A 12,335-nucleotide genomic window follows, 5' to 3' on the forward strand; every position below is an offset into this window, starting at 1 on the left:
CAGAGTGGGATGCAACAGGTTTGTTAGGGCAACGGGGCGCCCTTGCTGGTGGAGATGCTGGCTGGTCCCTGGCTCCTTTCTGCTGCGCTGTACCCAGGATTGGAGGGGCCTCCTCTGCCTCTCCCCCATCACCGGCTGGGGCGTTGCTGGCTCACTGGGGTCCTGGGGCACCGCTGCTGGCAACTCTCCATGCTCAGCTGCAGCGGCCACTCGTAGTCCATCTTCAACCCCCTCGGCGTTGCGGGCAGCTGCTCCTGCGGCGGCTGGATCTTCCGGCTCCGGCTCGCAGTTGCAGCTCATGAGCGCGTGGAGGCAGTCCGGGCACTTGGCAGCGGTGCAGTTCCTGGCGCGGTGGCCGGGCTGTCTGCACTCATAGCAGAGGAACTCGGGGCAGTCCTTGGCGATGTGCCCCGAGTCCAGGCAGACATGACACACCCTTTGTTGCTGGTCGTGGAGGACCCTGAAGTACTGCTCCCCCTCTGCCGTGGCGAAGCGGGTGCTGTATGGCAACGAGGCAACATGCTCGGGAAAGCGAATCCGAACAAACCTCGTGCCATCAGCAATGGTGGTCCCAGGGTAGTGGCGCATCCTGATGACCGAAATCACTCTCACCCCCCAGCTACTCAGCTTCTCCTTGATAGTCTCGTCTGAGATATATGCCGGGAGGTGGAGGAAGGACACCACTACCTCCTTCCGCTCCAGCCAGCGGCAGTAGCAGGGTGTGGCCTGCACATCCAGCCCCACAGCCACCGCGTCCCCATGATCTTTTGAGTCCAGAGTCAGTTCAAACTCTTTTGGCGTCCGGGGGCGGCAGGCAAAAAGAGAGCCCTCCCCACAGATGCCGTGCACCGCTGCGATAATAGCACCCGCAGATGGTTTCTCCATGCCGCTCACATCCATCACAACAGTATGCGCCCTTGCAAAAACCCGCCAGGGGGGGCGGTCTGAATTCCTCATCCTTCTCTTTCCTACACCACTCTCCTCCTCCACTACAATAACATTCTCTGCCTCCATGTTTTTTCCTTCCATTAAAACACAAACAGGACTCAGAAAGCAACAAAAAAGCAACAACAAAAAAACAAAAGTCTCTCCCCTCCCCAAACAGCACTAGGCTGAAGGGGAGGGCTTCAAAATCAACCAAAAACACCAAAAAAACCACAAAAATTCACAAAAAACAAAGTCTTACTTGAGACAAACACATCCTCTATTCCTCTCCTTCTTCTTGCTCTCACATGACCACGCCCCCTGTGGTGTCAGAGGGCCTGCTCAAGGGGGTGTGGCCGTAAGCGAGAGCAAGGCTCAATGGCACCCTTCTTATAGAGAGGACAGCTCCGTCACCTCTTTTACGACGCTGCTTTTTTTCCCTTGCGTTTTTCTCTTCTTCCCACGTTCTCTCTCTTCACCGCCTTTGTCCCCGCTCTATTTCACTTCAGCCTTTCACTCTTGCTTCCTTCCAATGAGGACGGAGCTGCGGGAGAAAGGGCGCTATAGAGGATCGCTGTGGACAGCTGCTGCTGTGCTTTGACATCTGAGCTCTGTGGAAAACGATCTCAATACAATTCTGAAAAACGCGACTCCCCGAACGCCAGCTGAACAAGTCTCCACAGCCGAAGCGCTGTGTCTCTTTTCAGCTGGCGATAAACCTTTCCTCAATCATTTGCGGACTTGTAAAACTGTTCATGATCAGAATAAAAAACGCTCACGCTAATACACAAGCACCCGTGTCTCGCCAAAGCTGACAAATAAACAGACGGACAAGCCGCACTGCACGTGTGAACAGGGGAATGAGCGAGCGAGCGGGGATAGGACGCCTCCTGCGCTTAAAAGCTTACAGCACCTGGTATTCCCAGGCGGTCTCCCATCCAAGTACTAACCAGGCCTGTCCCTGCTTAGCTTCCAAGATCAGACGAGATCAGGCATGCTCAAGGGGGTGTGGCCATAAGCAAGAGCAGGGTTCAATGGCCCCTTTCTTATAGAGAGGACAGCTCCGTCACCTCTTACGACGATTAATAACCACAATAACGACCAACCAACAAAAACAACCATATAAACATAATACCAACCAAAAACATAGATAACAACAACAATACAAAATCAAATATATCAAACCATTAAACTCTCTCAAATTCCTCCAGTTATCATAATCCCGCCCTTATGCAAAACTAAACCCTCCTCCCATCCCAGTTTATCCTCTTTATTATAAACAAAATCCACCTCAATTTTCAACATAAAACATTACACAAAATCAATACCTCAACACTCCATACTCAACAACGATAATTCACAAACAGCCAGAACATGTAACTCCACATTTCCATATATACACATTTCCATAGCCCCGCCCCTTATGCAAAATCAACATTCCTCCCCTGTTCTCTCTCTCCGCTGGCGTTTGTAATCGTTTTTATTTTTAAATAAATTTTAGCAAAGTCATGTATTTTAAAAATCTTAAGATTTCTATATTTATGTCTTTATTTAGTGGTTTCATTAGTGACAAAGGCTAAACTTTCTTGGAAAAATGTCTTTTATGCAAACCATGTTTGCTATTAATTCATTTAGGGCTAGAATATGTTCATTGTCTTCCAATGAAAGAAGGGTTCCTTTCGCCATAGTCGAGTTGACATTAGAAGTTTGCCATGCCCGGACTGTTACACCAACGCATTAGCATGTTAAAGCGATTTCATTACTGGGTTTTTGAAGGGCGGAGGTGTCTTTCGCTGGAAATCTCGCCCCCTTCTACTTTGAAAATACCTGTGAAACCGGTTTAATTCGTCACAGCCAGCACTCCCGCAGAGAGGGGGGTTGTATTTGCAGTGTATATAGTAGATAGGAAAGCCAGAGCCGACCGCTACGCCGCCCACGTGTTATGCTCTTCGTTAATGTCTAAGCCAGAACACATCATTATATCTCATTTTGTATTTCTTAAAAAAAATCGTTTGCCCAGCCTAACAGTATTGCTGTGTTGTTATTGTTTTTAAACTGTTAAGCGCTTTGAGGAGCCACCTTTAAAGGCGCCATACTGTATACAATAAATTTCATTATTATTACTATTGTTAATTTGCTGGACAGAGAGGTCAACATTATTACACAGAAGACAAACATAGCGATTTATGTTGCATTGTGCATTGTGCTGCAGTAATACAGTTTTCAATAATTAAAAGTCTAAACAGTATCAGCTTTATTTATGGGTTTTAAATAAAGGCGATTTAAACGCGATTTAAATCAATTTAAATGTTTATATTGTAACGCATAGGTGACTATTCATTGTTATTAAAATGACTTAACTTCAATCATGTTGTGATATTTAGAAATATACATTTGTTTGGTGCGAGTGAAGTTTTATTTAATCTCTGAGCCATACTGATTCTTATGGAAGCCAGTTTCCGCCAGGGAGTAAAAAAAAAACACACTATGGTATTCTCTCCGATGCAGTGCAGTTAAAAACATATCTCTGATGCTGTTCCTAAATTAATATCGTTTATGACCATCAGACGCTTTATGCTCCTTTTCTTTTTTCCAGAGGATTGAACAGGGAGAGGCATTTCATGATGTACTTTTCACTGATGAAACAACAGTGGCTCTGGAACAGTTTTCAACCATGTCGTTTTATAAAAAGGGAAGATATGTGAACAAGCAAAACCCAAAACAAACATGTATGCCATACGGCGTATGCGTTACTGAAGCTAAAAGTTTAGCCTTTGTCACTAATGTAACCACTAAATAAAGACATATAGAAATCCCTACATTACAGACTGTATATGGCTGGTATTGGTAGTTTAAAGAAAAAATACACACCAGTATTCCACTTTCTCCCTAAACATTTTAAGCATCAGAGTCTTACAATGTTCTCATTTGTTCTCAAGTGTAAAAAGAGGTGATAATTCTTAATTATTCCATGTCGCATTAACTAACCTCTTCAGTTTATTCCACCAGACAGTACATGAATATAATTATATCATTATTAATTTTTTTAGATACGAAATTCCATATTATATTCCCTGTTAATCAAATTCTAAAAGTATGCATTTGTTAGATAACAAGCGAATTCACAGAAAAGGTTAAAAGACTATCACTTTTCACAAAGTATATAATCCTAATATGGTCAGAAGGAGCACGTAAAAACGTTTCCCAAATAACAACATGTAAGACGTTGATGCTTAAAATGTTTAGGGAGAAATGGAATACTGGTGTGTATTTTTTCTTTAAACTACCAAGACCAGCAATATACAGTACAGTTTACATACAGTAATATGTTTATGTTCCTAAATTAATATCGTTTATGAGCATGTGAAAGGCATGGTGAATCGGAGATTCTCGAGAATTACTTTGTATGATTGGAAACGAATGTGTGATCGGATCAACTAAATGCTGTGGTGTTACTTTTTGTCAATGAAAAAATAAACTCTTTTCGTTTACAAAGACGGTTACAAAGAATTTGGACCAGGGTAATACTTTTAGCTTACAGCTTGTTCAAGGTCATTCTTTATTAATACTATTAGTAATATCTTCGGTAAAGACTTTGATGCATAAAATATTCCTGCATAATTAAAATATTTATGATAAAGGTGGTAGGTTGTGTACTTTTGTCCAACAGAACAATCTTGCTTTTATAAAATATACCGCCTTTTTAATGTTTAATGTTTAACATGCTGTAATACACTGTTTAAATTTAAAAGTCTAAAGAGTATACAACTTAAATTCTTAATTGAATAAAGATTGTCCCTCAGCAGTGATCAGGATTCGAAACCGACGTTTTCTGGTGACAGCTCAAATGCTGTACAGGAGAGGTTAACCTTTATTAGCTCCAGCTGGCGGTTTTACAAGGTGATTATGCTATTAACATAATCTAAGTTGCATACGGTATGATGCGGTATACTGCGACACGCCCACCGTGTTATACTGCAGCATACCCCGCTTGTTTTGAATGGCTGCATCTGTTACTGCAGTTATTAATATTGTCGAAATTACCGTTGCAATTCAATGTTAATTATACATTGCGGCAATGTATATATACATATAGCTGTTTTTTCGCTATTATATATATGTATATTGGACGAATCACTGCCCACTGGGTTGTTTTTGTCTTATAAAGACTCTGTTCTTTTATTCCGTGTAAGAAAGGAATAAGTTATTAAAACTTTCCACACTTTCAACAAAACATATTTGTCCACATTCTAACGAAGTCAAGCATGTACCTGTGTGCATTGACAGTGCATGTCTCAAAAGGACATTAAATAACAAAATGACCTTTTTGTTGTTATTCTTGTGGTTGCAGCTGTTTCTTTCTTTTACATTCTCCAGCAACATTTACAGGCCGGGTTTTATCAATCGACTTGTACAGAACAAGTGCCATGTTCAGAGGGTCATTTAAAAAATGGTACAGTAAAATTTGTGTCAGAATTGTGAGACGATTTTGTAATCAGGATAGAGGGCCATAGCAATACAGCATAAAGTGCAATCACCTTTTCCCAGTGTAAATGTGTGTTATTGTGAGCTTTTTAAATTGGTTTGCGCTTTTCTGAAATGTATTCCATACAAACAATACAATCTGCACAGTCGCTATTTATCTGGATATTCCCTTCCACTGAAGATGTCTACAATATTCTATCCGGATTAGTACTGACCGAAAGGCGAAAGACGACATAATATCACAGCAGCAGCATTTAAGGTGGAACGAAAAAACGCGAGAACGTCAGCCTCGTAATCTTCTTTATAGTCAATAAATGAATATGGTATTTGCATGGGGTAATATAATTGCAAATATTTTTCAATATATTACTAAATTATACAATATTATTTACGAAATAATAATTCAATTTAAACTGAAACGAGGTTACATAAAACGCATTTTTTCTCCGTGTCACTAACGGGCTTCCGTACAGGCTTTCAGTTGAAAAAAGCTACAATGTTAGCGTTAAATACAACACCTGTTGACGCTGCCAGCACGATCTGTATCATGTGTTGGTCATTAACAGACGGTAAGTTTGATCAAGGTCTTAAATTTAAATGCAGTGTGCTCTTTCTTTACTTAATGTCTTTCGAATTTAAATGCCATTTCGAAAACTGTTATCAATAATAACTTTTACTTTGTTTATTTGGTTTTAGGATCGAGTAAAGTCGTGAAATTAGTTTGCAAGATTTTCTGTACAGTGGATAGCTTGTTTTTCTACTCTATTTAGCAACGTTATGTAACTTAGCTAAATACAGTGTTTGCTACTGAACGAGATATTTTTCTATTGAACGTCGTCACATATATAACAGTCCATCACGTTTTCACAACGTTATATAGCTAGTTTCGCTTTGTCCTTCCGTGTATTTGTCTCGACAGAAAAATTAAACATCTGATAGTATGCAATAAATGCTTAACAAATTCTAAGTTACTGCAGGCCGGAGCATTCTCGAGCGTGGAAGCTTTACATTACATAACGATGCTGCGTTGAGTACTAAAACCAGTTATCTCCTGTAGAGCAAGTCATCCAAGCTAGATACACTATTATTTGATCCTAAAAGCAGCCAAAGTAAAATGTCCATTAAGTACCGTTCTAAATATGACATTTAGCTTTCGAAGATATTAAGGTAAAATTGCTCTGCATTTAAGACCTTTATCAACCTCACCGCTTGCTGTATGACCAGCACGTGATGTAGGCTCTACTACCATAACTGATGCGTTTTCAATTGCATAATTCCATGATTTTTTGTCTGCTTAGAAAACGCAGCTGAAGATTTAAATTTAAAGAAATTAAATAAGTATATAAGACTGGCACCAGGGTTTTCCCATGATGATTTCCTCAGTGAAGGCAAGTATTTACTGATAAAAAATATTTGTTGTTTAATGATAACATGATTGATGCGTTTATGTGTATTCTGTTTTGAAAGTGGTATTTGGTGTTTTTTTTAATAATAACGTATATTCAGTGTACAGGAAATTTGAACTGATGCCTGATGCGGAGTTACACATCTATGATGACACACTAACGGAGGCTGAAGATGACACACTTCAAGAACTAATTCAATCATACCCAAACCTTTGTTTAACTATCAAAGATAGTAATGAGGGTGAGTCACATTTAGCTGATCCTAATGAATATTGTTTTCATTAAAACAATAGTTTTCTCATTTTCTTCTTTTGCCTTATTTATTTTTAAAGAACTTGAATCCCTTGGCCATTCGACTCCCAGTTCCTGCATGGATACATTGTCCCGTTCATCCAGTGATACCGACTTAAGATTTTCCGAGCCTTGCCCCAGAAGGGCCAACACAAGCTTTGATGTAGATGACACTGCAGCAAAAGAGGTATTGTTAACTCTTATAGAGTGATGCTGATTTTATTCTGTGCCTTTATTTTTAATGTGAGCTGCATTCTAAATCATAGCATGACTCTGAGCTTTAGTAGTTCAGGTGGGTAGCTGCGTCGGCATGCGTAGGCTGCAAAGGAACAAGTTATTCCATGCTGAAAAAAAGAAGAAAGAGAACAAAATGTTTTGGCCGTGGAGCGAAGAAGGCTCCAGGGCTGAAACATTGTGTTTTCTTTCCACACCTGAAGAAGGCTCCACGGCGAAACGTTGTGTTTTCTTTCTTCTTTTTTTCAGTATGGAATAAACCTATTACTTGATACTCTGAGCTTTACCTACAGATGATAACAGTCAATCTGCAGTACAGAAAAGTTTGGCAAATTTCGAGAAGCCATTTACCCACTTCAATACAGAAAAAAATGGGGAATTGATAAATATTGCTTGGGGTAAGATATGATTGCTGCCAAAATTGGCAAACTGGCACTTATGATCAAGTGCCCATGAGAGAGACGTTTCTATGTGTCCCCATTTTGGAAACATTTAAATTCATGTGCTGGAATTCTTAGATTTATGAGTTGCTTAGAGAATGTCATACACCAAGATTTTTGTGATGGAAGTTACTTTAAGTCTCGTCCACTGTTCTCAAAACTGAGCCACACATTACAAATTCAACTAGGATGATTTTGAAACCACTAATCCACTTGGCTCTAAACGTGGGGATCAGAAGATTGGGTGCCTTTACTTTGTTCTTGGAAATGTGCCACCAAAATTCAACTGAGCTGTTATGAATATTCTTTTGATATCGCTTTTTTTATATTCAGGACCTTAAGAAGTATGTTTTTGATGTTATACCGGTACCATTGCTAAATGATACCAGAACTTTAGAAGGTCATGATATAGATCTTCCCTTTTCCACTGACAGAATATATGGTACCATCTTTCGTATTACTGGTGATAATTTAGGAATGCACATTATTATTGATTTTACAGAATCTTTTGCTGGAAATTATTTTTGTCACCTTTGTTTGATTGATAAGAGAGATGCCCAGACTATACAGAGGATGACCCCAAAATAATCTTGTGGGGAAAATACATTTTTGAAATGCATTGGCAGTCTCTTCAAGTTGACCCACAGCCCAATTCAGTTTATGATGTGAAAAAAAAATCAGTCTTCAACTCTACAATATTTTCATGTGTGTGACAATTACTCACCATGACATCATGCATTAGCTTCTCGTGGGTGTGGCTCAGTATGAGGTGAAATTACTTTTTGAATATCTAACAGAAAACTTTCAAATCAGATGTGTTATTAAGAATTTACTCCTTTGATTACGGGTTTTTAGAGCATAAAACAAACGTCCTACAAATGTTAACTTTGAAGACACAGGTCGTAATATTGGGCTGAATGCTATACAAACTTGGTGCCTTGTCAAAAACATTCCTCTATTATTTGGTGAGTTTGTCCATCAAGGAAATCAAAATTGGAATTTGTGGTTTGAAATAATGATTATAGTTTTCTCCCTTATTCATACTGAAGGTATGACTGTACATTTGAAGTATTTGATTATTGACCATCATAAACTTTTTAAACTGTTGTATCCAGAGAGAAGCCTAATCCCAAAGCATCACTACATGGTACATTATCCAAGCTGTATAATAAGTCCTTTGTTACATGTACGGACTATGGGGTTTGAGGGCAAACAAAGTGTCTAAAACCACACTTAAAAACTTCAAGAACCTTACAAAGTCACTTGCTAAGAAACATTAAATGGATGTTGGGTATCATTGGGAAAAATTACCAGTAAGACATACTGAGGACCAATGACATTCTCTTTTAATTACTAGTGGCATTGGTTTGGCACAAGCTCTTCAACTGACCTTATAAAAGAATGTGTACACTACAAATTACTCAAAATCGATGGTATATAGTACAGACCAGAACTTGTAATTTGCAGTAAGATTGAACAAGAAATTCCAGTTTTCTGCAAAATTAATAAAATACTGATGATTGATAACACCATCTATTTTTTGGTGGACAAGCTCTTCACAAATCACCTTGATGAACATTACCATGCTTTCCAAGTGACTGAAAGTGAGGAAAGGGATGTTCTGAAATTTGAGGATTTGAACTTGTGAAAGCCTTTTGATCTTCAGGGTACATATGGTAGTGATGAAAACATTTGTTATTCTTATATTTGTTATAATTTGATTTATACATATATGTCCTTGTAGAAAAATGTAATTGTGTTATTGTTTATGGGAATGCTGATTGGATGAGGGCCTTTTGCAGAAGGCAGAGCTAGATGTTCGAGTAGGGATCTGCAATCCTGCATTGGCTGCAATGGAGCATGTAAAGATGCATTCTGTGGTAAAAGGTAGAGAGAACAAACGTGTTTCGGCTTTGTAGCCTCTTCTGCTGGGAGGGAGAGTGAGAAAGCAAAGAAATGAGGCAAAGAAGAACAAAAGACAATTAGGTGAGAATGGGCATGGAGCAGGTGAGAATGAGTGTCCACATTGAGGTGGTGGGGGATATGAAAAGCCAACATCTGCAAATAACGCAGAGGAATTAGAAGGAGATGAGTCTGTTGTTGAGAGAAATAGGGAAAAGCTTGTGAAAATTTGGAACATATCTTCCCACTCATTCTCACCTGCTGTTTACCTATTCTACCTGCTCCATCCTATGGTCTACTTTGCCTTATTTCATTGCTCCTCTCTCCCTCACACTTGAGGAGGCTGCACATCCTAAACGTGCTTCTTCTCCTTACCTTTCACCATGGAATTAAGATTTACTTAAGATTTTAAGTCTTTTTTTAAAACTTTTGTTCCACTTGCATAAAAGTCACCGAAAACAAATGTTTAAACCATTTTTTCACATATAAAAACATTTTAAAGTGGACTTTACCTGTGTTTGCCTGTTTTATAGGTTAACTTTCACACATAGAAAACATACAACTAAACAGCATTTTACTTTAGTGGTTTTAAATATACTGCACACAAATCAAGGGGACAGAAAATGAAATTTAAGAATTTGTATTCACTCTCCTATTCAGTGTTACTTAACACTAATAGTGTCAATTAATTGACACCACAGTGTTGTTAAAAAAACTCTGGATAGTGTGAGCACTTTACACTGCACTTAGTGTACACTGCAGAAGTGTACAAATAACACAGAGAATTCTGAAAATGACACTCAGAGTTTAACACTGTCAGTTTAGGCTCGAAGTATTTAGAAAGTGCTAATTTAACTCTGGTGAATGTGGAGCTGTTAAAGTTTTGAGTGGATTTAACACTAGCTGATTTGCTGTGTATAAATACATATACAACTGAGTTTCAAATTAGTTTACTGCAATGGGTGAAATCCACATTTTTGTTGTAAAAGTACTTAGTATTGAGGAGTGAGTCTATGGTTAAAATTTTTTAGACAAGAAACTAAACAATTTTCGATGTCCATAAGTAACTGCTTGCAATATTAATTGGGGGAAAAAAAACATCTTTGTAATGCAAATGTATTTTTGATCAGAACATGTCAATTTATATAAAAAAAAATACTGTTGTGAAAACAAATGTAATGGTTGGATTTAGAGAATATTGGAGATCAAGTCATCATTGTACAGTTCTAGCTTTCTGTGTATTGTCTTATCCTATGTTTATCTCCTATGTGATAAAGCTGGTGTCTTTTAAAACTCTTCCCACACTGACTGCAGCTGACGGGTTTCTCACCTGTGCGAATGATGGTGAGTTTTTAAGTTGTTTAACTGACTCAAATGTTTCCCACATAGACTTAGGCTGAAAGGTTTCTCTCCTGTATGAATTAGTTGGTCGGCTTTTAAATTGCCTGCCAGGCTAAATTTCTTCCCACACTGGCTACAAGTGAATGGTTTCTCTCCTATGTGAACAACCTGGTGGGTTTTTAGCTTCCTTGCCACACTTAACCTCTTAACACACTGACTACATTTAATTTGTTTCTCTCTTGTGTGAATAAATTAAAAACAAATATTGATTTTAAATAGGCTACCTGACTAGCTCTCTTCTCACACAGGCTGCAGCTGAAAGGCTTCTCTCCTGTGTGAATAAGCTGGTGAGTTTTTAAATGGTTTCCGCAACTAAAACTCCTCTCACACTGACTGCAACTGAATGCTCTCTCCCCTTTATTAGTGTGCCAATGACTTTTCAATTTATTTGGCTCTGGGTGCTGTAACGTAGTACTGATCTCTTCAACAGGTGCATCAGTCTGCTGCTCTGCAGGGTCAATCAACTGGGGCTCCATGTGCTGCTCTGTAAGATTGAAAACATCCAGTTCTTCTTTGTGCTCTAGTACAGAGAGCACAAACCTTTCCATTCCGTTACAACCTTGTGTAATATTGTTAGTGTCCAAATTAACATTCTCTGTGAAATCATTATAAACTAACAACCCAGGTGTCTCACTCTCGGGCACTGTTTTCATCATGGGCACAGAGTCCAGATCCTTGACACTCTGTCTGCTCTCTGTGTGCTGCTCACTGAGTGTCTCTTTCCCTTCTGCGGCAGTGAGCTCTGTCTCCTGCAACAGACTGGAGCCCCACTCCTCCTCACTGTGCTGCTGTTCAAGAGGAGCCCTTTCCCCAGCTTCAAGGAGAGCAATGGCCTTCAAGCCTGAAATCACAGGACAAGAGGACAAGGCCTTTCAGTCAGGTTCAAAAGCGCATTACCCCCACCACAAATAAAAAGTACCTGCATATTAATATACAAGATGATACAATTTGAAAAATGTTAACATCTGTTCTTTTATGTACAGTAGATGTCATATGTTAAGATGAAGGTAAGAATAATTGAATAAATGAACACAAAAACGTTTCAACTGTTGGATCAGTGCTAATACATTGCTTTTATATTTTTGAACCCCATGCTAAAACAAAAATAAATATAAAGCCATAGTGAATCCCCCACACAAATTATATTTCTAATCTTTAACCGGATAGTAGTTATTTTAACAATCTACACATCAGCAAAGTCAAATTACTGCATTTGTACAATATTGTACACAATTTTAATCAAATGCAGAGA

General features: G+C 39.0%; 1 long non-coding RNA gene and 1 pseudogene across 2 annotated transcripts; one reads left to right on the top strand and one right to left on the bottom strand.

The window, feature by feature from the left end:
* Nucleotides 1-1,825: 1,825 nt before the first annotated feature.
* LOC148667506 (5S ribosomal RNA) lies at nt 1,826-1,944 on the bottom strand (annotated as a pseudogene).
* A 3,978-nt stretch (nt 1,945-5,922) lies between these two features.
* LOC148667507 (uncharacterized) lies at nt 5,923-12,124 on the top strand. Of its 2 annotated transcripts, XR_015936959.1 has the most exons (4): nt 5,923-6,797; nt 6,916-7,056; nt 7,148-11,370; nt 11,514-12,124. It is a non-coding gene; the product is annotated as an uncharacterized LOC148667507 (long non-coding RNA). The 2 variants fall into 2 exon arrangements; XR_015936958.1 differs by having other exon boundaries at nt 5,931-6,797; nt 7,148-12,124.
* Nucleotides 12,125-12,335: the final 211 nt, after the last annotated feature.

The sequence above is a fragment of the Lepisosteus platostomus genome, chromosome 5 (assembly GCF_059453375.1).
Source record: "Lepisosteus platostomus isolate fLepPlt1 chromosome 5, fLepPlt1.hap1, whole genome shotgun sequence".
In the NCBI taxonomy this organism is placed as follows: Eukaryota; Metazoa; Chordata; class Actinopteri; order Semionotiformes; family Lepisosteidae; genus Lepisosteus; species Lepisosteus platostomus.